The sequence below is a fragment of the Mustela erminea genome, chromosome 11 (genome assembly GCF_009829155.1).
Source record: "Mustela erminea isolate mMusErm1 chromosome 11, mMusErm1.Pri, whole genome shotgun sequence".
In the NCBI taxonomy this organism is placed as follows: Eukaryota; Metazoa; Chordata; class Mammalia; order Carnivora; family Mustelidae; genus Mustela; species Mustela erminea.
Window position 1 is genome coordinate 69,805,505 of NC_045624.1, and position 23,401 is coordinate 69,828,905.

At 37.2% G+C, this 23,401-nt stretch overlaps 1 protein-coding gene across 7 annotated transcripts in view; it reads right to left on the reverse strand.

The window, feature by feature from the left end:
• The window catches only part of GNGT1 (G protein subunit gamma transducin 1), a 369,437-nt gene that overhangs the window by 132,593 nt on the left and 213,443 nt on the right, over window positions 1-23,401 (reverse strand). The window contains exon 1 of one of the 7 annotated variants that reach the window (XM_032304837.1): window positions 23,086-23,133. The exons of the other annotated variants lie outside the window; for them this stretch is intronic. The gene's annotated coding sequence lies outside the window, so the exon portion shown is untranslated. Of the gene's footprint in view, window positions 1-23,085; window positions 23,134-23,401 lie in introns of those variants that run through there. 7 annotated transcript variants of the gene reach the window in all.

The following is a 23,401-nucleotide window of genomic DNA, read 5'->3' on the forward strand; positions in this document are numbered from 1 at the left end:
AGATTTCTCTTATGTTTCATCTTTTGTTGAAATTTCTATGATATGTGGTACCTTTTCCTAGAGGAGTTCCTCTATTTTCTGTTTTATCTGGATGACTCCCTTTCACATTTCCTCACATTAACCCTCCGTTTAAAGTTATGAGCACTTGTGGCACCTGGGTAGCTCAGTGGGTTAACTGTCTGGTTTCAGCTCAGGTCATGATCTCATGGGTTGTGAGATCAAGACCCACACGGGGCTCCTCACTCAGCAGGGAGTCTGCTTGGATTCTTTTGCTCTGCCCCTCCCCCCCACTCACAGGTGCCCACTCTCTCTTTCAAATAAATAAATCTTTGAAATTTTTTGAAGAAATTCTGAGCATGTGGGTGGAGATGTCCTTCCAATAGATTTCTTTCTGCCAACTTTCAAATTAGGAGTGTAGTCTTGATGAGCAATACTCATCAGCAACTCCCAGGTGCCTCCCCTCCCCATGCCCTCATAAGTCATTTCCCAGACCTCAGGGGTTTCTATTTTATTTAAAGCAATACTTTCAAAAGAAGGGCTCCAAACGTGACATGCAGATTTTTAAAAATCCTACCACAAACTATTTTTCTTCTTATCAAAGAGTGTAGAATTATGTAGACACAAAACTGTATTCTTCTTGAAATAACAGAATTTAGAAAAATATTAATTACCCAAAATATTAATTATCCAGGCATCCATATATTTAGAGCCTTAGACTGGAACATTTAGCTAACAATTTTGAGCATTGTGTATACGAGAGACTGTTTCTTTGTTGTTGCTATTATGTGTGTGTATACGTTTTACCAACACATCGTTTTATTTTCTACCATCATAATCCAAAGTAGGAATTTATTATAGGACAGAGAACATGTTAACCATACTGGGACAAAAATAAAATTTTTAAAACTTTTTAAAAATTTGAAAAAAAGGAGAGCACAATGGAGAAAAAAAAAATCTTTACAAAGGTGGCCACCTATTAAGATATTAAAATTCTGAATATTTGTTTCTATGTATTTTTTATTTCTTCTTTTATTTCCTGGATGACTTGTTCATTATTCAGTAGCAGTTATTTAACCTCTATGTACTTGTAGTCTTTCCAGATTTTTTTCTTGCAGTTTACTTCTAGTTTCATTGTGTTTGGTCAAAGAAGATGCATGGTCTATCACTTAGATCTTCAATTTGTTGAGACTTCTTTTATGGACAAATATGCGATCTAACTGGAGAATGTACTGTGTCTTGAAAAAAATGTGTATGATGCTGTTTTAGGATAGAATGCTCTGAAAATATCCATTAAATCCATCTGTTCCAGTGTGTTATTCAAAGCTGTTGTTGCCTTCTTGATTTTCTGTTTAGATGATATGTCCATTGATATAAGTGGGGTGTTAAAAGTCCCCTACTGGGGTTCCTGGGTGGTTCAGTAGGTTAAGTTTCTGACTTCAGCTCAGGTCATGATCTCAGGATCCTGGGATTGAGTCCCACATTGGGCTCCTCACTCACTGGGGAGTCTGCTTGTCCTCTCCCTGCCCTCCCCTCATATTCTCTCTCATATAAATAAAATCCTTGAAAAAAGTAAAGTCTTCTACTATTGTATTATTACTGATTGGTTCCTTTATGTTTGTTTTTAACTGTTTTATATATTTGGATGCTCCTATATTGGGTGCAAAAATATTTGTAATTGTTATATCTTGTTTGATTGTCCCCTTTATTATTATATAGTGTCCTTCTTTGTCTCTTGTTATAGTCTTTGTAATAAGTCTACTTTGTCTCATATAAGTATTGCTGCTCCAGTATTCTTTTGACATCCATTTGCAAGGTAGATGTTTCTCCATCCCCTCACTTGCAATCTGCAGTGCCTATAGGTCTAAAATGAGTCACTCTGTAAGCAGCATATAGATGGGTCTTTTTTATCCATTCAGAAACCCTATATTTTTTATTGGAGCATTTAGTCCATTCACATTCAAAGTAGTTATTGATAGATATGTACTTATTGTTATTTTGTTATTTGTTTTATGGTTGTTTCTGAAGATTTTCTCTGATCCTTTCGTATTTCTTTCATGGTTTGCTGATATTCTTTAATGATATATTTGGATTTCTTCTCTTGGGAAAACTGAAAAGCAACATAGAAAGAAAGGAAGGAAGGAAGATAGGAAGGAAGAAAGACAGAAAGAAACTGGACCACTTTCTTACACCACACACAAAAATAAATACGAAATGGATTAAAGAACCAAATTTGAGACTGAAACCATAAAAATTCTAGAAGAGAACAGAGGCAGTAACTTCTCTGCTATCGGCTATACCAATTTCTTTCTAGATAGGTGTCCTGGGGGCAATGAAACAAAAGCAAAAATAAACTACTGGCACTATGACAAAATAAAAAGCTTCTGCAGAATGAAGGAAACAATTAACAAAACTAAAAGGCAACCTAAGAAATCGAAGAAGATATCTGCAAGTGAGATATCCAATAAAGGGTTAGTATCCAAAATATATAAGGAACTTATAAAACACAACACCCAAAACCCAAAAAATCCAATTTAAAAATGGACAAAAGAAACGAGCAGACATCTCTCCAAAGAAGACATACAGTTGGCCAACAGATACATGAAAAGATGTTCATTATCACTTATCATCAGGGAAATACAAATCAAAACTACAATGGCCTATCTCCTCACACCTGTCAGAATAACTAAAATCACAACACAAGAAACAACAGGTGTTTGTGAGGAGGTGGAGTAAAAGGAACCCTCATGCACTGTTAGTGGGAATGCAAACTGGTGCAGCCACTCTGAAAAACAGTATGGAGGGGCGCCGGGTGGCTCAGTGGGTTAAGCCTCTGCCTTCCACTCAGGTCCTGATCTCAGGGTCCTGGGATCAAGCCCTGCATTGGGCTCTCTGCTCAGCGGGGAGCCTGCTTCCCCCCTCTCTCTCTGCCTACTTGTGATCTCTGTCAAATAAATAATAAAAATAAAATCTTTAAAAAAAAAAAAACCCAACCAACAAACAAACAAAAAACCAGTATGGGGATTCTCAAAAAGGTAAAAATAGATGTACCCTATGATCCAGGAATTGCATCATGGATATTTACCCAAAGAATACAAAAACATTATTTCTTTTTTAAAAAATTTAAATTCGGGCGCCTGGGTGGCTCAGTGGGTTAAGCCGCTGCCTTCGGCTCAGGTCATGATCTCAGGGTCCTGGGATCAAGTCCCACATCGGGCTCTCTGCTCAGAAGGGAGTCTGCTTCCTCCTCTCTCTCTCTGCCTGCCTCTCTGCCTACTTGTAATCTCTCTCTGTCAAATAAATAAATGAATCTTTAAAAAAAACAATTTAAATTCAATAGCCAACATACAGTACATTATTAGTTTTTGATGTCTGTTCAATGATTCATGAGTTGCATATAACACCCAGTGCTCATCCTATCACCTGCCCTCCTTAATGCCCATCACCCAGTTACCCCGTCCCCCCACCCACCTCCCTTTCCACAACCTTCAGTTTGTTTCCTGGAATCAAGAGCCTCTCATGGTGGGGCACCTGGGAGCTCAGCTGGTTAAGCATCTGCCTTCAGCTCAGGTCATGATCTCAGGGTCCTGGGATGGAGCCACACGACTCCCTGCTCAGGAGGAAGTCTGCTTCTCTCTCTCCCTCTTCCTCTCCACCTGCTTGTGTTTTCTTTCTCTTTCTCTTTCTCTCTCAAATACATAAGTAAAATCTTAAAAAAAAAAAAAAGAAGAAGAAGAATCTCTCACAGTTTGTCTCCCTCTGTTTTTTTCCATTCAGTTTTCCCTCCCTTCCCTTATGATCCTCTGTGCTATTTCTTATATTTCACATATGAGTGAAACTGTATGATGTCTTTCTCTGACTTATTTCACTTAGTATAATATCCTCCTCTTCCACCCATGTTAATAAAACACTATTTCAAAGGGACACATGCACCCCTATGTTTATAGCAACATTATTTACAATAGCCAAATTTTGGAAGCAGGCCAAGTGTTCACCACTAGATGAATGTTTAAAGATGTGGTATATATATACAATGTAATAGTATTAAGCCATAGTATATTAGCCATATAAAATGGAATAGTATTCAGCCATAAAAAGAAAAAGAATGCAATCTGCAATGACATGGGTGGAACTGGAGATTATAATGCTAAGCAAACTAAGTCAGTCAGAGAAAGACAAATACCATATGATTTCAATCGTATGTAAAATTTAAGAAACAAAACAGATGAATATGGTTTGGGGAGGGGGAAGAGAGGCAAACCAGAAAAGACTATTAACTATAGAGAACAAACTGAGGGTTGCTGGAGGGAATGGTTGGAGGAATAGGTTACAAGGGTGATGGGTATTAAGAAGAGCACTTATGATGGGCACTGGGTATTATATGTAAGTGACTAATCACCAAATTCTATTCCTGAAATTAATATTACACTGTTCATTAACTAACTGGAATTTAAATAAAGACTTGAAAAAAAAAAAAAAAACAGGCAAAGGAAGAAAAAGAGAGAGACAAATCAAGAAACAGAGTCTTAACTATAGAGAACAACTGATGGCTTCCAGAGGGCAGGGAGCTGGGGAAACGGGTGAAATAGGTGATAGAGATTAAGGAGTGTACTTGAGGTGATGTACGGAATTTTGAATCACTATGTTATATACCTGAAACTAATATAACACTGTACGTTAGCTAACTGGAATTTAATCAAAGCTTAAAAAATATAAACAAACAAATAAATAAAATTTGGGGGGAGGAGTCAAGATGGCAGAGAAGTAGCAGGCTGAGACTACTTCAGCTAGCCGGAGATCAGCTAGATAGCTTATCTAAAGATTGCAAACACCTGAAAATCCATCGGCAGATCGAAGAGAAGAAGAACAGCAATTCTGGAAACAGAAAAACAACCACTTTCTGAAAGGTAGGACCGGCAGAGAAGTGAATCCAAAGCGACGGGAAGATAGACCCCGGGGGGAGGGGCCGGCTCCCGGCAAGCGGCGGAGCAACGGGGCACAAAATCAGGACTTTTAAAAGTCTGTTCCGCTGAGGGACATCGCTCCAGAGGCTAAACCGGGGCGAACCCCACGCGGGGTCAGCGTGGCCTCAGGTCCCGCAGGGTCACAGAAGGATCGGGGGTGTCTGAGTGTCGCAGACCTTGCGGGTATTGGAACGGGAAAGCTGGCTACAGAGACAGAGCTGACAGTAAGCTCACAGCTCGGTGTTACCTTGAACCGGTCGCAGGCTCGGTGAGCTCGGAGCGCAGCCGGAGGGCAGGCAGACGGGAGTAACAGGGCGCTGTTCTCTGAGGGCGCACTGAGGAGTGGGGCCCTGGGCTCTCGGCTCCTCCGGGCCGGAAACCAGGAGGCCGCCATTTGTATTCCCGTCCTCCGGAACTCTACGGAAAGTGCTCAGGGAACAAAAGCTCCTGAAAGCAAACACGAGCAGATTACTCACCCCAGCCCCTGGTAAGGGCGGTGCAATTCCGCTTGGGGCAAAGACACTTGAGAATCACTACAACAGGCCCCTCCCCCAGAAGATCAACAAGAAATCCAGCCAAGACCAAGTTCACCTACCAAGGAGTGCGGTTTCAATACCAAGGAGAGCAGCAGAATTCCAGAGGAGGAGAAAGCAAAGCACGGAACTCATGGCTTTTTACCTGTGATTTTTCTTAGTCTTGCAGTTAATTTAATTTTTTTCTTTTTCATTTTTTGTTTTTTTTTCTCGCCTTCTGGTAAAATTATTTTTTTAACTTTTACCTTTTTCTTTTTTAACATTTTTAAACTAGTTTATCTAATATATATATTTTTTCTTTTTTATATTTTTCTTTATTTTTTTTAATTCTTTTCTTTTCTTTTTTTTTTCTTTATTCTTTTTTTTTCTTTCTTCCTTTTTGAACCTCTTTTTATCCCCTTTCTCCCCCCTCACGATTTGGGATCTCTTCTAATTTGGTTAAAGCATATTTTCCTGGGGTTGTTGCCACACTTTTAGTATATTACTTGCTCCTTCATATACTCTTCTCTGGACAAAATGACAAGAAGGAAAAATTCAACACACACAAAAAAAACAAGAGGCAGTACCGAAGACTAGGGACCTAATTAATAGAGACATTGGTAATATGTCAGATCTAGAGTTCAGAATGACAATTCTCAAGGTTCTAGCCGGGCTCGAAAAAGGCATGGAAGATATTAGAGAAACCCTCTCGAGAGATATAAAAGCCCTTTCTGGAGAAATAAAAGAACTAAAATCTAACCAAGTTGAAACCAAAGCTATTAGTGAGGTGCAATCAAAAATGGAGGCTCTCACTGCTAGGATAAGTGAGGCAGAAGAAAGAATTAGTGATATAGAAGACCAAATGACAGAGAATAAAGAAGCTGAGCAAAAGAGGGACAAACAGCTACTGGACCACGAGGGGAGAATTCGAGAGATAAGTGACACCATAAGACGAAACAACATTAGAATAACTGGGATTCCAGAAGAAGAAGAAAGAGAGAGGGGAGCAGAAGGTATACTGGAGAGAATTATTGGGGAGAATTTCCCCAATATGGCAAAGGGAACGAGCATCAAAATTCAGGAGGTTCAGAGAACGCCCCTCAAAATCAATAAGAATAGGCCCACACCCCATCACCTAATAGTAAAATTTACAAGTCTCAGTGACAAAGAGAAAATCCTGAAAGCAGCCCGGGAAAAGAAGTCTGTAACATACAATGGTAAAAATATTAGATTGGCAGCTGACTTATCCACAGAGACCTGGCAGGCCAGAAAGAGCTGGCATGATATTTTCAGAGCACTAAACGAGAAAAACATGCAGCCAAGAATACTATATCCAGCTAGGCTATCATTGAAAATAGAAGGAGAGATTAAAAGCTTCCAGGACAAACAAAAACTGAAAGAATTTGCAAATACCAAACCAGTTCTACAGGAAATATTGAAAGGGGTCCTCTAAGCAAAGAGAGAGCCTACAAGTGGTAGATCAGAAAGGAACAGAGACCATATACAGTAACAGTCACCTTACAGGCAATACAATGGCACTAAATTCATATCTCTCAATAGTTACCCTGAATGTTAATGGGCTAAATGCCCCTGTCAAAAGACACAGGGTATCAGAATGGATAAAAAAACAAAACCCATCTATATGTTGCCTCCAAGAAACTCATTTTGAGCCCGAAGACACCTCCAGATTTAAAGTGAGGGGGTGGAAAAGAATTTGCCATGCTAATGGACATCAGAAGAAAGCAGGAGTGGCAATCCTTATATCAGATCAATTAGATTTTAAGCCAAAGACTATAATAAGAGATGAGGAAGGACACTATATCATACTCAAAGGGTCTGTCCAACAAGAAGATTTAACAATTTTAAATATCTATGCCCCCAACGTGGGAGCAGCCAACTATATAAACCAATTAATAACAAAATCAAAGAAACACATCAACAATAATACAATAATAGTAGGGGACTTTAACACTCCCCTCACTGAAATGGACAGATCATCCAAGCAAAAGATCAGCAAGGAAATAAAGGCCTTAAACGACACACTGGACCAGATGGACATCACAGATATATTCAGAATATTTCATCCCAAAGCAACAGAATACACATTCTTCTCTAGTGCACATGGAACATTCTCCAGAATAGATCACATCCTCGGTCCTAAATCAGGACTCAACCGGTATCAAAAGATTGGGATCATTCCCTGCATATTTTCAGACCACAATGCTCTAAAGCTAGAACTCAACCACAAAAGGAAGTTTGGAAAGAACCCAAATACATGGAGACTAAACAGCATCCTTCTAAAGAATGAATGGGTCAACCGGGAAATTAAAGAAGAATTGAAAAAAATCATGGAAACAAATGATAATGAAAATACAACGGTTCAAAATCTGTGGGACACAACAAAGGCAGTCCTGAGAGGAAAATATATAGCGGTACAAGCCTTTCTCAAGAAACAAGAAAGGTCTCAGGTACACAACCTAACCCTACACCTAAAGGAGCTGGAGAAAGAACGAGAAAGAAACCCTAAGCCCAGCAGGAGAAGAGAAATCATAAAGATCAGAGCAGAAATCAATGAAATAGAAACCAAAAAAACAACAGAACAAATCAACGAAACTAGGAGCTGGTTCTTTGAAAGAATTAATAAAATTGATAAACCCCTGGCCCGACTTATCAAAAAGAAAAGAGAAAGGACCCAAATAAATAAAATCATGAATGAAAGAGGAGAGATCACAACTAACACCAAAGAAATACAAACTATTATAAGAACATACTATGAGCAACTCTATGCCAATAAATTTGACAATCTGGAAGAAATGGATGCCTTCCTAGAAACATATAAACTACCACAAGTGAACCAGGAAGAAATAGAAAGCCTGAACAGACCCATAACCAGTAAGGAGATTGAAACAGTCATTAAAAATCTCCAAACAAACAAAAGCCCAGGGCCAGACGGCTTCCCGGGGGAATTCTACCAAACATTTAAAGAAGAACTAATTCCTATTCTCCTGAAACTATTCCAAAAAATAGAAATGGAAGGAAAACGTCCAAACTCATTTTATGAGGCCAGCATCACCTTGATCCCAAAACCAGACAAGGATCTCATCAAAAAAAAGAGCTATAGATCTATATCCTTGATGAACACAGATGCGAAAATACTCAACAAAATACTAGCCAATAGGATTCAACAGTACATTAAAAGGATTATTCACCACGACCAAGTGGGATTTATTTCAGGGCTGCAAGGTTGGTTCAACATCCGCAAATCAGTCAATGTGATACAACACATCAATAAAAGAAAGAACAAGAACCATATGATACTCTCAATAGATGCTGAAAAAGCATTTGACAAAGTACAGCATCCCTTCCTGATCAAAACTCTTCAAAGTGTAGGGATACAGGGCACATACCTCAATATCATCAAAGCCATCTATGAAAAACCCACCGCAAATATCATTCTCAATGGAGAAAAACTGAAAGATTTTCCGCTAAGGTCAGGAACACGGCAGGGATGTCCATTATCACCACTACTATTCCACATAGTACTAGAGGTCCTAGCTTCAGCAATCAGACAACAAAAGGAAATTAAAGGCATCCAAATCGGCAAAGAAGAAGTCAAATTATCACTCTTCGCAGATGATATGATACTATATGTGGAAAACCCAAAAGACTCCACTCCAAAACTGCTAGAACTTATACAGGAATTCAGTAAAGTGTCAGGATATAAAATCAATGCACAGAAATCAGTTGCATTTCTCTACACCAAAAGCAAGACAGAAGAAAGAGAAATTAAGGAGTCAATCCCATTTACAATTGCACCCAAAACCATAAGATACCTAGGAATAAACCTAACCAAAGAGACACAGAATCTATACTCAGAAAACTATAAAGTACTCATGAAAGAAATTGAGGAAGACACAAAGAAATGGAAAAATGTTCCATGCTCCTGGATTGGAAGAATAAATATTGTGAAAATGTCTATGCTACCTAAAGCAATCTACACATTTAATGCAATTCCTATCAAAGTACCATCCATCTTTTCCAAAGAAATGGAACAAATAATTCTAAAATTTATATGGAACCAGAAAAGACCTCGAATAGCCAAAGGGATATTGAAAAAGAAAGCCAACGTTGGTGGCATCACAATTCCGGGCTTCAAGCTCTATTACAAAGCTGTCATCATCAAGATAGCATGGTACTGGCACAAAAACAGACACATAGATCAATGGAACAGAATAGAGAGCCCAGAAATAGACCCTCAACTCTATGGTCAACTAATCTTCGACAAAGCAGGAAAGAATGTCCAATGGAAAAAAGACAGCCTCTTCAAAAAATGGTGTTGGGAAAATTGGACAGCCACATGCAGAAAAATGAAATTGGACCATTTCCTTACACCACACACAAAAATAGACTCAAAATGGATGAAGGACCTCAATGTGCGAAAGGAATCCATCAAAATCCTTGAGGAGAACACAGGCAGCAACCTCTTCGACCTCAGCCGCAGCAACATACTCCTAGGAACATCGCCAAAGGCAAGGGAAGCAAGGGCAAAAATGAACTACTGGGATTTCATCAAGATCAAAAGCTTTTGCACAACAAAGGAAACAGTTAACAAAATCAAAAGACAACTGACAGAATGGGAGAAGATATTTGCAAACGACATATCAGATAAAGGACTAGTGTCCAGAATCTATAAAGAACTTAGCAAACTCAACACCCAAAGAACAAATAATCCAATCAAGAAATGGGCAGAGGACATGAACAGACATTTCTGCAAAGAAGACATCCAGATGGCCAACAGACACATGAAAAAGTGCTCCATATCACTCGGCATCAGGGAAATACAAATCAAAACCACAATGAGATATCACCTCACACCAGTCAGAATGGCTAAAATCAACAAGTCAGGAAATGACAGATGCTGGCGAGGATGCGGAGAAAGGGGAACCCTCCTTGTTGGTGGGAATGCAAGCTGGTGCAGCCACTCTGGAAAACAGCATGGAGGTTCCTCAAAATGTTGAAAATAGAACTGCCCTATGACCCAGCAATTGCACTATTGGGTATTTACCCTAAAGATACAAACGTAGTGATCCAAAGGGGCACGGGCACCCGAATGTTTATAGCAGCAATGTCCACAATAGCCAAACTATGAAAAGAACCTAGATGTCCATCCACAGATGAATGGATCAAGAAGATGTGGTATATATACACAATGGAATACTATGCAGCCATCAAAAGAAATGAAATTCTGCCATTTGCGACAACATGGATGGAACTAGAGCGTATCATGCTTAGCAAAATAAGTCAAGCAGAGAAAGACAACTATCATATGATCTCCCTGATATGAGGAAGTGGTGATGCAACATGGGGGCTTAAGTGGGTAGGAGAAGAATCAATGAAACAAGATGGGATTGGGAGGGAGACAAAGCATAAGTGACTCTTAATCTCACAAAACAAACTGAGGGTTGCTGGGGGGAGGGGGTTTAGGAGAAGGGGGTGGGATTATGGACATTGGGGAGGGTATGTGCTTTGGTGAGTGCTTTGAAGTGTGTAAACCTGGTGATTCACAGATCTGTACCACTGGGGATAAAAATATATGTTTATAAAAAATAAAAAATTAAAATAAATAAATAAATAAATAAATAAGATTTTGGATACTTAATGCTATCTTCAAGTTAAATAATGACAAACTATATGAGACATAGACTTAATTTTTTTTTTCTCATTTTTTTTCTCTCTTTATGTCATAAACTCACGGGTTGTTTTTGCTTTTTCATATAGTTTCATACAGCTTTTGTTTTTTCATAGAGTTCATATGGGTCTGTGAAACAAACATACGGGTCTGTGAAACAAACAAATAGAATTTTTTTTTGGCTTTTGTATCTGGCAGGGGCAGAAGGAGAAAAAAATTCCAGCACAAATATTTGATTGTCTAGGAGATATTTCCACAAAACAAAAATAGGAAACAGCAAAATAAAAACTTAGCTTTCAGGAACAGGTGTCGAGCAAACTCTCTGGCATTTGCAAGGTGGTCCCTGAAATGAGAGTCTTGGGAGGAGCCGTTTGTCTGGTTTGTATGGCTTAGAAAGTCAAAATGGAGTTTCCTTGCATACTTCTTTGCACCTCTCCAAATATCTAGTAGTCATACCCCCAATCAGTCTTTTTTTTTTTTTAAAGATTTTATTTATTTATTTGACAGAGAGAGAGATCACAAGTAGGCAGAGAGGCAAGCAGAGAGAGAGAGGAGGAAGCAGGCTCCCCGCTGAGCAGAGAGCCCGATGCGGGGCTGAGATCATGACCTGAGCCGAAGGCAGAGGCTTTAACCCACCGAGCCACCCAGGCGCTCCCCCAGTCCCCATCAGTCTTAATCTAGTTGGCAGAGACCTTAATATCCAGGCCATAAAGATAACCATATCTGTCAGTTCTTAGGTATTCTTTTCACATTTGACAAACTGGGCTGTACAATATTTAGAGCAAAATCCATAGTGTTGAATATGTTATGAGGACTTTGCAGACTTAAACTATTTTCCTCAACTAAAGCAAATTAATTTTATGCTCGAATCAATACTATGCCCATATATAAAAATAAAAAGGGAAAAATTCAATTCTTAAATTCATCATTTCTAAAACTTATCTGAAAATTATAAAGAACTGATTGAACATCAGCAGGCTAACAGAACTAAATGCAACCTTGAATTTAGGTAAATACAGAACATACTAAAAATGCATTTGCTGTCAGGTGATGCAGAAGAGATCTGTTTTTCTACATCCTTTCATCTAAATGGATGAATGGCAACTTGCTTCGGTGAGATTTGGTGCAGCTAGAGTCTCAGAATGACTTGGGTGGTTGCTGAAGCCAAAATACACTTTTATTGCTATCTAAGACCTTGGTTTTCAGGGTTTATTAACTCAGTAGGAATTATGAAAAAAAATGCAAATCTCTGATCTAAACAGAAACTGCTTTTGTTTGGAAAATAAATGCATTTCTCTTCCAATCTCTTATTCCCACCAACCAGAGTTGTTTCTGGAGGTTTATTTCTTACACTTACTTTTGAGATATTTGCTTTCCTGCTGTAAGTTGGAATGTCTTCTCCCTCATACTGAAAACAAGACAAGGATGCTTACTCTAATCAATTCAGTGTAACATTATGCTGAAAGTCCTAGACATTATAATAAGGCCAGGAGAGGAATCAAAAGACATGTCAACTGAAAGGAAGAAGTAAAAGTGTTTCTGTATTCTTTTTTTAAATGTTTCTATATTATGAAGCAAGATTGTTTATAAAAGATAACCAGAAGAACCTTGGGAAAGATGTAACAATGCCAGTGAGCTTGCTTCTATAATTTAAAATGTGTGTTGATGCATGAAGAGACAGATCAAATGGAATAGAATAGGAATTCCAGTAATAGACCAAAGTACATGCAGAAATGTAGTGTATGATATAAAGGGGCTTTCCAAATCCCTGGGGAAAAGATGGACTCTTTTTATTACAGGTGGTTCTCAATTTGCAGGGTGTAATAGGAAAAACAACAAATGACTATGCAAGCTGACATCATGTAAAGCAATTATATTAGCTACCAGAAAATTGTAATTGTTCTATGGTCTTTTAACATTTTTGTGAAAGCACCAGAACTTCCTTCAATGTGGATTATAAATATATAGGAATATTTAAAAGCAATAAACAATAAAAATAAAAAGTACTGTTTATTAACATACTCTAAAACATTAAAATCATTGAGAATGAAAGTATCTTATTTCTTTATAAAAATTTATCAAGAGTAGTTTTAATAGTATTTAGCTTCTTCTTATTGTCATATAACTTATGAAACAGAGATTGTGTCTTTTGTAGGACTTGGAAAATTGACCTACTCCTTTCCAAGCTTGGATCTGCTTTCAAAACTTTTTCCTTTGTACTTTCTATGTTATGAGATATCCCTGAAATTCTAATGTTATTTTTTTCCCATTTGCTAGCATGACTTCCTAAGAGACATCTTCATTTTTTCATCACAACCATGTTCTTCATTTATGTCACCAGGAATGTTTGTCTCCCTCTCTGGTTTCATCTTGCTTCATTTTCCCCTCCCTTCCCCTATGATCCTCTGTCTTGTTTCTCAAATTCCTCATATCAGTGAGATCATATAATAATTGTCTTTCTCTGATTGACTTATTTCACCTAGCATAATACCCTCTAATTCCATCCAAGTTGTTGGAAATGGCAAGATTTCATTTTTTGATGACTGCATACTATTCCATTATATATAGATCTTCTTTATCCATGCATCTGTCTATGGACATGTAGGCTCCTTACATAGTTTGGCTATAATAACAGTAGTGGACACTGCTGTTATTAACACTGGTGTGCACGTGCCCCTTTGGATCACTACCTTTGTATCTTTGGGGTAAATACTCAGTAGTGTAATCGGGGGGTTGCAGGGTAGCTCTAAATTTTCAACTTTTTGAGGAACCGCCATACTGTTTTCCAGAGTGGTTGCACCAGCTTACATTCCCAATAGTAGGTTCCCCTTTCACCACATCCTTGTCAACATCTGTTGTTTTCTGACTTGTTAACTTTAGCCATTCTGACCGGTGTCAGGTGGTATCTCATTGAGGTTTTGATTTGTATTTCCCTGATGCTGAGCGATGTTGAGATTTTCATATTCTGTTAGCTATTTGGATGTCTTCTTTGCAGAAATGTCTGCTCATTTCTTCTGCCCATTTGTTGACTGGATTATTTGTTCTTTGGGTGTTGAGTTTGGTAAGTTCTTTATAGATTTTGGACTTTAGCACATTATCTGATATGTCATCTGCAAATATCTTCTCCCATTCTATTGGTTGTCTTTTGATTTTGCTGTTTCCTTTGCTCTGCAAAAGCTTTTTATGTTGATGAAGTCCCAATAGTTCATTCTTGCCCTTGTTTCCCTTGCCTTTGGTGATGTTTCTAGGAAGAAGTTGCTGCAGCTGAGGTCGAAGAGGTTGCTGCCTGTGTTCTCCTTAAGGATTTTGATGGATTCTTATCTCACATTTAATTCTTTCATCCATTTTTAGCCTATTTTTGTGTGTAGTAAAAGGAAATGGTCCACTTTCATTCTTCTCCATGTAGCTGTCCAATTTTCCCAACAACATTGGTTGAAGAGACTGTCTTTTTTCCATTGGACTTTCTTTCCTGCTTTGTCGAAGATTAGTTGACTATAGAGTTAAGGGTCCATTTCTGTGCTCTCTGTTCAGTTCCATTGACCGATTTGTCTGTTTTTGTGCCAGTACCACATGGTCTTGATGATTACAGCTTTGTAATAGAGCTTGAATTCCGGCATTGTGATGCCACCAGCTTTGCTTCTCTTTTTCAACTTTCCTTTCGATATTTGGGATCTTTTCTGGTTCCATACAAATTTTAGTATTATTTGTTCCAGCTCTGTGAAAAAAGTTGGTATTTTGATAGGGATTTCATTGGATGTATATTGCTCTAGGTAGCATAGACATTTTCACAATATTTGCTCTTCTAATCCATGAGTATGGAGCATTTTTAATTCCTCAATTTGTTTCATGAGTGTTCTACAGTTTTCTGAGTACAAATCCTTGGCCTCCTTGGTTAGATTTATTCCTAGGTATCTTATGGTTTTGGTGAAATTATAAATGGGATCAACTCCTTAATTTCTCTTTCTTCTTATTGTTGGTGTATAGAAATGCAACTGGTTTCTGTGCATTGATTTTATATCCTGACATTTCACTGAATTCCTCCATGAGTTTGGGTTTTCCACATGAAGCATTATGTTATCTGCAAAGAGTGAGAGTCTGACTACTTCTTTGCCAATTTGGATTTGCCCATTCTTTTTGTTGTCTGATTGCTGACGCTAGGACTTGTAGTACTATGTTGAAGAGCAGTGGTTATACCAGACATCCCTGCCATGTTCCTGACCTTAGGGGAAAAGTTCTCAGTTTTTCCCCATAGAGAATTCTATTCACTGTGGGCTTTTCACAGATGGCTTTTATGATATTGAGGTATGTACCCTCTATCTCCATGCTGTGAAGAGGTTTAATCAAGAAAGGATGCTGTACTTTGTCAAACACTTTTTTCTGCATCTATTGAGAGGATCCTATGGTTCTTGTCCTTTTATTAATTTAGTGTATCATAATGATTGATTTGTGGATGTTGAATCAACCTTGCAGCCAAGGAATAAATCCCACTTGGTTGTGGTGAACAATCCTCTTAATGTACTGTTGGATCCTACTAGCTAGTATCTTGGTGAGAATTTCTGCATCTATATTCATCAGGGATATTGGTCTGTAATTCTCATTTTTGGTGGGATCTTTGTCTGGTTTGGGGATCAAGGTAATGCTGCCCTCATAAAATTAGTTTAGAAGTTTTCTTTCCATTTCTGTTTTTTGGAACAGTTTCAGGAGAACACGTATTCATTCCTCTTTAAATGTTTGGTAGAATTCTCCTGGGAAGCCGTCTGGCCCTGGGCTCTTGTTTGTTAGAAGATTTTTGATGACTGCTTCAATTTCCTTACTGGTTATGGGTCTGTTCAAATTTTCTCTCTTCCTGGTTCAGTTTTGATAGTTCATACATCTCTAGGAATGCATCCACTTCTTCCAGATTGTCTAATTCACTGGCATATAGTTGATCATAATATGTTCTTGTAATTGTTTGTATTTCTTTGGTGTTGGCTGTGATCTCTCCTCTTTCATTCATGATTTTATCTATTTGGGTCCTTTCTCTTTTCTTTTTGCTAAGTCTGGCCATGGGTTTATCAATCTTATTAATTTTTTCAAAGAATCAACTCCTACTTTCGTTGATCTGTTCTACTGTTCTTTTGGTTTCTATGTCATTGATTTCTGCTCTGTTATTATTTCCTTTCTCCTGCTAGGTTTAGGCTTTTGCTGTTCTTTCTCCAGCTCCTTTAGGTGATTAAGATGTATATTTGAGACCTTCCTTATTTCTTGAGTAAGGCTTGTATTGCTATATACTTTCCTCTTAGGACTGCCTTTGCTGTGTCCCAAAGATTTTGAACAGTAGTGTTTTCATTTTCATTTATTTCCATAAATTTTTTAAAATTCTTTTTTCATTTCCTGGTTGACCCATTCATTCTTTAGTAGGATGCTCTTTAGCCTCCGTGTATATGAGTTCTTTCCAACTTTCCTTTTGTGACTGAGTTCTAGTTTCAAAGCATTTTGGTGTGAAAATATGCAGGGAATGATCCCAGTCTTTTGGTACCAGTTAAGACCCCAGGGTGTGATCTATTCTGGAGACTGTTCCATGTGCACTTGAGAAGAATGCATATTCTGTTGTTTTGGGATGGGATGTTCTGAATATATCTGTGAGGTCCATCTGGTCCAGTGTGTCATTTTAAGCCTTTATTTCCTTATTGATCTTCTGCTTAAATGATCTGTTCATTTCAGTGAGGGGGTTTTAAAGTCCCCTATCATTATTGTATTATTGCTGATATGTTTCTTTGATATTATTATTAATTGGCTTATATAATTGGCTGTTCCTATGTTAGGGGCATAAATATTTATAATTGTTAGTTCTTCTTGTTAGATAGACCCTTTAGTATGACAGAGTGTCCTTCCTCATCTCTTATTATACTCTTTGGTTTAAAATCTAATTTGTCTGATATAAGGATTGCCACCCTAGCATTCTTCTGATGTCCATTAGCATGGTTAATTGTTTTCTATCCCCTCGCTTTAAATCTACAGGTGTCTTTGGGTCTAAAATGAGTCTCTTACAGACAGAAAATCGATAGGTCTATGGGTCTTGCCTTTTTACCCAATCTGATACCCTATGGCATTTGACTGGCACATTTACCCATTTAAATTCAGGGTAAATATCGAAAGACATGAATTTAGTGCCATTGTATTGCCTGTGACAGTTACTGTATGTTGTCTCTGTTCCTTTCTGGTCTACATTACTTTTAGGCTTTCTCTTTGCTTAGAGGTCCTCTTTCAATATTTCCTATAGGGCTGCTTTGGTATTCCCAAATTCTTTTAGTGTTTGTCCTAGAAGCTTTTATCTCTCCTTCTATTTTCAGTGACAACCTAGTTGGATATGGCATTATTAGCTGCATATTTTTCTTATTTAGTGCTCTGAATATATCATGCCAGTCTTTTCTGGTCTGCCAGGTCTCTGTGGATAGGTCTGCTACCAATATGTTTCTGTCATTGTAGGTACAGACCTCTTGTCCCCAGGTGGGTGGCTTCAGGATTTTCTCTTTGTCTCTGAGACTTGTAAGTTTGACTATTAGATGACAGGGTACTGACCTATTTTTATTGATTTTCAAGGGGGTTCTCTGTGCCTCCTGGATTTTGATGCTTGTTCCCTTTGCCATACTAAGGAAATTCTTTATTATAATTTGCTCCAGTATACTTTCTGCCCCTCCCTATTTCTTCTTCTTCTGGGATCCCAATTATTCTCATATTGTTTCATCTTATGATCACTTACCTCTCAAATTCTCCCCTCGTGATCCAGTACTTATTTGTCTCTCTTTTTCTCAACTTTTTTATTCTCCACCATTTGGTCTTCTATGTCACTAATTCTCTCCTCTGCCTTATTCACTCTAATGGAGTTAGAGCTCCCATTTTTGCTTATATCTCATTAACAGCCTTTTCGATTTTGACTTGGTTAGATTTTAGTTATTTCTCCAGAAAGGGATACTCTAGCATCTGCTATGCTTTTTTCAAGCCCAGCTAGTATCTTTATAATTGTCATCTCAATTCTAGTTCTGACATCTAACTAATGTCCATATTGATTAAGTCCCTGTCAATCAGTACTGTCTTTTGTTCTTTTTTTTGAGGTGAGTTTTTCTGTTTGGTCATTTTGTCCAGAGAAAAACAGAGGAATGAAAGGACAAAATGCTAAAGGTAACAATGGCCCCAGAAAAATATACACTAAACAAATCAGAAGTGATCAGGAACTGGGGGTTGCGGGGGAGAAAGGGGAAAAAAGGAATATGATCAAGTTGGTGAATAGAACAGAACCACACACTAGATTTTTGGTGTATTTTGGTCAGTTAGATGAAACTGCCTCCCAAAATTTTAAAGACAGAATACCTTATATAAATATATACAAAAATGAGGGTAACTACAGTGAAAGGATGGGATATGACTGTAAAGATGAAAATTTAAAAATATTTTGAAAAAGGAATTGATAAGATGTTGGCTGGAAAAGGAAAGAAAAGTAATTCAAAAAGATAGAAAAAGGGACGCCTGGGTGGCTCAGTTGGTTAAGCAGCTGCCTTTGGCTCAGGTCATGATCCCAGCGTCCTGGGATCGAGTCCCACATCGGGCTCCTTGCTCGGCAGGGAGCCTGCTTCTCCCTCTGCCTCTGCCTGCCATTCTGTCTGCCTGTGCTTGCTCTCTGCCCCCCTCTCTCTCTGATAAATAAATAAAATCTTTAAAAAAAAAAAGATAGAAAAAGAAAAAAATAAAGAAAATGAGAAAAACTAACTCTGAAAGACTAACGAAGCATGGGGGAAAAAGCCATGAATTCTATGTGCTGTATTTCCCTAGCACTGGAGTTTTGCAGTTGGGTCTCTGCTCGAAGAGTAGTGGCTTGACTCTGCCATGGATCATCATTCATGGCAACTCTGAGCTGAGAGCCCATTCCTCGGCTCTGTCTTTGCAGCTGGCTTCCTTGCTCCAATAGCTGGGAGCTCTGCCACTCTCAGGCACCTCCAGTCTTTCTGTGACTCCAAGGGTCCTAAAACCACACTGTCCCAGTGAGGGTTCCACTCCCCCCACTTAGCCACTGGAGTGATGTCCCTCAGCAAAGCAGACTTCTGAATTTTGTGCTCCACTGCTCTATCACTTGCCACTAGCTGGCTCTATCTTCCCAAATATCACCTCGGATTCACTTCTCCACAGGTCCTACCTTCCAGAAAGTGGTCACTTTTTTGTTCATAGAATTGATACTATTCTTTTCTTGGATCGCCTGTTAAGTTTGTAGATGTTCAAAATGGTTTGATAACTATCTAGCTGAATTCCTGGGACCAGATGAAATTAAGGTCTCCTACTCCTTTGCCATCTTGGTCCTTCCCTCATCATTTTTATTTCTTTACCACACTTTTATCTTTTGTTAAACAATTCTCTCCCCATTGTCTATTTTCTTAAAGTGCCACATGGATTTATCACTGGGAGATAAGAAGGTAACACTTTTGCAAACTGAAGAGTTAGCAGCAAAGTTTGTACTGTATGTAATTATTCATAGTTTTGTTCCCATGTATTCACATGTAATTTTGTACATTTTTGTTCACATTTATTCACATGTACTTTTATTCATATGTATCCACATGTACATTTTTGTTCACATGTATTTACATGTATACATACATGTATGTCTATAAATACATAGATATATTCACATGTATGCAATTATTCTTTTTTAAACAATTCTCTGTGGTACCTCCGTTGTACTAATTCACAGCTAATATAACGTGATAAATAAAATGTGAACTATGTTATTTAACTGAAGCAATGTTATTTAACTGAACTATGGTAATTGATACCCATGCATATTTGAACCGTGAAAACTGAGATTGCCTACAATTATTGTTGGTTTAACTGGTTGGCCATTTAAGAAAAGATAAAATCATATTTGGACCTCACTTTGACACTGGGATGAATGCCACCACAGATCAGAGTTCTAAACATAATAAAATGAAAACCACACATAAGCTAGAGGAAGTATAGACTAATTATTTTGTAACTTGACTATAGAAAATATTTTCTAATATACAGAATGAAAAATGATTACTCAATTTGACTACATTAAAACACTCTCTCATTTTGAATAACAAAAAAAAAGCAAAAGCAAAGGGCAAATTATAATTTTTAAAAAAGATGTTTCCATTTATATCATATAACATGTGTATCTACAAATCAAAGAGGAGAAAGACCAGCATCTCTTGAAGAAAATGTGCAAAGAATATGAATAGAACATCCAAGAAGAAATATTTTTTTAAAAAAATTATCAGGCATATTATAAACTTCCCAGCTCCACAGTTAATAAAAGAAATAAGAATTTAAACTGTTCTGAAATACCACTTCTCATCTGTCAGATTTGCAAAAATCCAAAAGTGGTATCATCTTATAAAACTGCAGTACTATAACACACCCAGCGTACTGATCCTGACATCATCAAGATACATGACATTTCCATCATCATAAGATCTTACATGTTGTCTTTTCATAGCTCCACCCCTACTCCTTTAACCAGGGGCAACCACTAATCTGCTCTATTTTATTCATTTTAAGGATGTTATATGTATAAAATCATGCCATATGTACCTTTTGGAACAGGCTTTTATAAACTCAGCATATTTTTCTGAGGATTCATCCAAGTCTTTGCCTGTATCCATAGCTTTTCCCCTTTTTATTGCTGAGCAGTATTCCATTGTTATGACGGTACCAGAGTTTGTTTAACCATTCACCTGTTGAAGGACATCTGGAAGGTTTCTAGTGTAGTTTTCAATTCTGGGCCATTATAAGCATTTATATACAGATTTGTGTGTGTATGAACATAGATCTTCATTTCTCTGGGATAAATGTGCAGGAGTGAATTTTCTGGGTCTTCTGAAAATTACATACTTAGCTTTTAAAGAAACTGTCAAACTATTTTGGCAGAATGCCATTTGCCTTCCAACTAGCAATGTATATAATCCACTCTGATAATTTGTCTTTTAACTGGTATATTTAGACTTTTAAAATGTCATGCATTTATTTACAAATTAAGACTAAAGTCTGCAATTTAAATTTTTGTCTTCTTTTTGTTCTTTTTTCCTGCTCTTTAATGCTTTTCTAAGAGTTACTTGAACATTTTTTTTTTTAATTCTCTTTTGATTATAGTGTTTTTGAATTTATCTTCTTGTATGATATTCTAGGGGTTGCTCTGGATATTACGTTATGTATACATCATTTATCTTAATATACTGGTGTCATCATTTTACCAGTTTAATTGAAATATAGAAACCTTACCTTTTGTACCTTTACCTTCACTCATTTATAAAATAATCATCCTAACATTTTCTTTTACGTACATTTAGAATAACATCTTATATGGTTATAGGTGTGGTTCATGTCAAAGATACTCTTAAGAAATTTAAGAGAGGAAAACCCTATTGCATTTACTCTATTGCTTATCATTTGTTTCTTCCTTTCAGATTTTATAAGCTTCCTCCATTTATTATTCTATTTCTGTTTAGATCACTTCCTTTAGCCATTAATTTAGGGTAGATTTACTTGTCACAAATTCTCCTGCTTTAACTTCATCTAAAGATGTCCTGATTTCCCTTCCCTCTTGAAGGATATTGTCACTAGATATAGGATTATAAACTGATTGCTCTTTTCTTTTAGCACATGAAAAATGCTGTGTCCCTTTTCTCTAGCTTCCATTTTCTGGTGAGAAATTTGCTGCCACTCAAATTGTTTTTCTCCTATAGGAAATGTTTGTTTTCTTGCTGCTTTCAACATTTTTTCTTTGTCTTTAGTTTTCAGAAGTGTAATTGTAATATATCTTGGCATGGACTTCTTTGAGTTTATTTCATCATGAGTATTCTCAGATTCTTAGTTCTATAAATTTCTCTTGCTGAATTTGGGAAATTTTCAGCCATTATTTCACATGGTATTTTTTTAATCCTGACCTCTTTCTTCTCTCCTTCCTATATTCTGTTGACATGTTACAGTTTTTCTTATAAGCCCACAGTCCCTGAGGCTCTGTTCACTTTCATTTTTCAGCTTACTGTCTCTCTGTCATTACGATTGATTGATTTGTATTGTTTTATCTTCCAGTTAAGTGATTATTTCCTCTGTGCCAACCCATTCTGCTGTTAAGCCCATCCATTAATTTTTTTACTTTAATTTATTTTTTTTAATTTTTTTTTTTAGCTCTAAGATTTTTATTTGGATCTTTTTTGTATCTTACAGGCTTTTTTTGGCTGAAACTTTGTATTTCTTTCATTTGTTTCAAGTGTGTAATTGCTTGTTGAAGCATCTTTGTCAGGGATGCTTCAAAATCTTTGTTAGATAAGTCAGACAAGTGTACATTTCTGCCATGTTTGTGGATGAATAATCATGTTTAAGAATATATTGACAGCTATTTTTCAGCAGTTGTAATATATCAGGAACTAGTCTAGCATTTTATATGTATCAGTTTATTCCTAGAGCAGCTCTACAAAGTAGGTATTATTACCATTACCATTGTCCAGCTGAGAAAACCTTCTCCTCTCTAACTCTCAATCTTTGGCTTGGTGTTGTGGTCTAGGTTGGAAATAAAAAAGGTGACTATATAAATTCCAAGATGGAAAATAAGCACATCACTTGTTTTAAAATTCTACATTTAAAAAAAGTGTTCCATTAGAAGCTATTCTAAAATAAATAACACCTTAGTGAATATTGTGGTTCCTTTCCTAGCCTTCCCACACCAAAAATAAAAAATAATAATAACAAAATAATTTTTTTTAAATCCCATTGTGGATTTGGATTTTAAAACTGATATGTGTTTTGGGTTAGGTTGACACCATTTTGAAAATCTATGGTGAGCACTGATTGGCTTAAGTTCATCAGTAGAATGTCTTCTGTTTGCTAACTGGCTTGAGAAGGGATGTATGATTTAGATTAGCCCTCTCACCTTAAAGTCCAGGACTTGTGCCTGCAAGCTGAGGAGGGCAAATTCTTTTTGGTATTACCTGGAGCTGCAGGGTGTTAGCTAACTGAAGGAATGGGGACTGAGAATAAAGATAATAGAGAAGGTAACAGAAGTATAGAGAAGAGCCAAGAAAACAACAGAGAAAGGAAACAAAAACTCTGATCAGACTCATGTGACTCTAGCTCTATCTCTATAATTTTCAGTCAGTGAGCCTATAAATTATCTGTGTAGTTTAAAAAAATTGTTAAGTGATCCCAAATAGGTCCTCAGAACACAATATTTTATCTTAATGCTTTAT